The sequence below is a fragment of the Salminus brasiliensis genome, chromosome 25 (genome assembly GCF_030463535.1).
Source record: "Salminus brasiliensis chromosome 25, fSalBra1.hap2, whole genome shotgun sequence".
Classification (NCBI taxonomy): Eukaryota; Metazoa; Chordata; class Actinopteri; order Characiformes; family Bryconidae; genus Salminus; species Salminus brasiliensis.
In genome coordinates, this window is record NC_132902.1 from 22898569 (window position 1) to 22902484 (window position 3916).

The window sequence follows — 3916 nt, forward strand, 5'->3', positions numbered from 1 at the left end:
ACGTGACGACACAAAGGGCGAGCATAACAAACCTGGGACTGGGAGGAGTTGGGAGCTGAGCGGGCACTAGAGCAGCGATCAATAACCAGACAAGGAGAGCTGGGGAACCAGCAGCTAGACAAAACGGCAAGACCGACCTAACCTGAAACGGCAGCGTGCTGCTGCGAGCGTGGGTTGCCTTGCTGGACGTGGGTAGCCAGTGAATCCTGACAGTGAGCAAGCGAGCCTCGCTGATAACGTGGATAGCAGGGTGACCTTAACACACCTCTAGGCATACGGGGAACCTCTCGAGCGACCTCAAGGTTCCAAACAATACAGTTTAAAAGGTAAAGGTGCACGTATTTGTCACTGTACAGTGTGGACTATACAGCGAAATGTGTCCTCCGCATTTAACCCATCTGGTAGTGAACACACACTCACACACACACACATGTGTTAGGGGCAGTGAGTACACACACACCCAGAGCGGTGGGCAGCCAACTCCAGCGCCCGGGGAGCAAAGAGGGTAAAGGGCCTTGCTCAAGGACCCAACGGTGGCAGCTTGCCGAGCCCGGGAATCGAACCCACAACCCTGTTATCGATATCCCGGCGCTCTTAGCGCTGAGCCACCACTGCCCATAGCCACCACTGCCCAAGTTCTCGGCCTTGAACCATGGAGTTGAGGCTCCTTAAGTACCCCCAGTCCCAGGTGAAACACATGAACCAAACGAACATGAATCTATACACTAAACCAAACATCAACACAAACAAGGTGAAAGTCCTTATTTGGGCCTGTGGCGGCTCACAATTGCCCCGGGGGAGGGCGCGATACCGAGGGGCTGACAGACCAGTTTGCTCTTGAGCTGGATTATCTCTCTACGCTCAACATCAAGAAGCCTGTGTTGATTTTAACTGGATGAAACTTCTGTTCTTTATAGATTCATTAGATTCAAGTCTGCAGTGAAAAATGCAGCTCATATATAGAGCATATATTTGTATGCAGTGCAGGTTTCTTACACCTGTATGTGAGTTTTAAAGGCCTGACTATACAGTTCATGGGGCTCCAAACCCCATTTCCTGTCAGCCTAGCAGATCAAACCACCAACCTTCCAGTCCCAATTCAATGTCTCTAACCTTTACACCATGCCTGCCCCCATTGCTAGCCTGGATTTCTCTCAGTCTCTCTCTAGATGCCATGGTTTCCTGCATTACTTGTCTGTCAGTATATGTTGAAATACATGTCATACATGTTCAGTCCACTCAGGTCTTTGGTGTTGTTTTAGCTGGTTTGTCTAAAGCTGCAAGAAAAACAGAGACTCGATAGTTTGCATGATTTCATTTATAACAGCAAGAGACACATTAACATTAACTGTTTAACAACTTCTCAAGATACACAGCACTCCATTCATTTTCACCTGGCCCAAGTGGTACAGCTCAGTTTCAGATACACACAATTTAATCAATTATTTATTTATTTATTAATATTCTCACCAATTTACAGCGCCAATTTTCCTCCCTATACATATTCTCCCGACATGCTCCCGACACTGGGAGGGTAACAACCGACATATGCCTCCTCTGACACATGCATAGCCAGCCAGTGCCTCTTTTTCCAAACTGCCGCAGCCGCCAGCAGACGCCAATGCCAGCCAGCACTTTACTGCAGAAGTGCCATCTACCCTCCCTGGAGAGAGCAAGGCCAACTGTGGTCTCTCGGGGGGCCCCAGCTGCTGACGGCTAGCAGCATGACCAGGATTTGAAATAGCGATCCTCTGGTCATAGTGACAGCGCCTTATTCCAGCGGATCACCCTAGATATACACATATTTTTTTTGATATCACAGCCAATATCTATAAAAAAAACAGCACATTTTTATCAAATTTAACAAGTGAAATGAAAATGAAGTCACTTTACAAAGCTTTTCGTTAATTTTTGCTAAAGTCAGGAACGACATTCTAGATGAAAACTGCAAAAAGAACTCAAATCAGTTAACCTACTTTCCTGTAAAGCTGACTGCGATGATTTTGTGCATTAATAAATGTGATCACAGCACTACCAAATTCCATTTTGACTGATCAGGCTATTATTTCAGGCCTTTGGTGTTTTCTAGTTTGTCTGTGGGACCCAGAGACACTGATTCATCTGAGTTTCACAGTTGTAACAGACATTCCTTGGCACGTGCTCATCCCAATACGAAGTGCATCTGAAGACAGGAAGCCACCACCCAATCTCAGTAAGACCCAAATACAGCTCATCAAGCTTCTCCTCATCAGGGCGATAAACTCTATCAAACACAAAGGCCTTCCAGTCTTCATCTATGTTCTCAAACAATTGATTTCTGTTCAACGTATTTACAATGATGTGTGCACACTGATTCAAACAGGGGGAATATTTTGTGAAAAACAGCATACAGCTATTCGCGTTCTGGGTTCTTCGTTGGATCTCTTCAATGTTTGCAAGAATCAGTTGTTCAGCATGGATGTTAAGCCTGATTAATGGCCTTGCTGCAATGATGTTAGCTGTTTCTGTGCGACCACGTTGATCACCGTTTAGAAAGAAGTTGTGTATTTCCTCCAGTTGATGTTGAAGCTCCGCTCTGAATATGCTGACATTGCTACAGGTTTGTTGGGTCGTGGTGATGAGAAATGCATATTGACCATCAAGGTTGATCCTGGACACAAAAATAGAGATAGTAGATAAGGTCACACCTGAATATAGAACTACTGATAAAGACCTTCTGGTTTCATGATCACTCTCTTCTTATATTTACTTATAATTGTAGATGATCTTTAACATATATGATAATATTTAACATATAAACTCTAAAAACAGCTAAGAATTGGAAGGAATGAGCTTACATGTTCCTTGAAAACCAAATTATTTCCTCCAGAACACTTAGAGCAGTGACATCAGCTCTGACGGTGAGCAGGAAGACGAAGAGCAGGGTTTTTATTCCAGCACAGGCCTGAAACACAGTGAAAGAAAAGCAGACCCATCATTGCTTTATGAAACTGAAGATTCCAGCATTAGTCATACAGTTAACCCCATTATCCTCACAGTGATTACGCAGAAACACAGAATCTCCAACTCTGGACCTGGAATCTTACCATAGCTGCAGAAACAGTGGATGGTGATGGTGCTGAGCGGCTCTCCAGCTGAAGACAGTGGTAAACTTGTCAGTCACTGGCTTTATAAAGAGTACTCAGACCTCAGACCTCAGACCAGCCTACAAACCCATCACATGACTGCCACCAATGGCCTCAGTAGACACACTAGTGCACACATTTAAACCAAGCACCCCCAGAAGTCTTTCGCTCTATAGGTCTGAAGGTTCTTCACAGCACCAAGGTGTGACTTTATATTTTAGAGGGTGTCCTCTGGCAGAGGGCTTATGTAGGGGTTGCAAGGGTGTTAGTATATTAAAATGGAGGGGTCTTCACTGTAGATGTGATTAAAGTGGGGGCTTTCAGCTGTAATTCAAAGTTATATGAAAATATATACTAAGATTTGTTGTTTTCATAGATTTGAAGTGTTGATCTAGCAGAATTGTGAGGAGTAGCCATATTTTGCTGTAATTGTTTGATTGCATTCAGTGACAAGAGTGTTAGAAAGGTTGGTTGATGATCACCACCCCACCTCATCTCCAACTCCCCAACTTATCCCAAAAGTACTGTATGGAGCACCACCATCCATCGTTACAGAGAACACAGTTCTTCCACTGCTCCACAGCTCAATGCTGAAGAGACATTTGGACATATAATATATCCTATAATACATTTTGGGTTAGGGACTGCTTCTGAGAATCATCAATGCAGTCCTGAAGGACATAGTATGGGCGCAGTGATGATGCTTAGGAGAACCACTCTGAGAGGTGAACTGAGAAATAGGACACCCTGCAGCATCAAGTACACTGCAAGCACACCTTTTGGGACACATA

General features: G+C 44.5%; 1 long non-coding RNA gene across 1 annotated transcript; it reads right to left on the reverse strand.

Moving 5' to 3' along the window:
• Positions 1–1300: 1300 nt before the first annotated feature.
• On the reverse strand, positions 1301–3138 carry LOC140548123 (uncharacterized). The gene is made up of 3 exons (XR_011978538.1): positions 3087–3138; positions 2838–2944; positions 1301–2650 (listed from the first exon to the last, which is right to left on the reverse strand). It is a non-coding gene; the product is annotated as an uncharacterized lncRNA (long non-coding RNA).
• Positions 3139–3916: the final 778 nt, after the last annotated feature.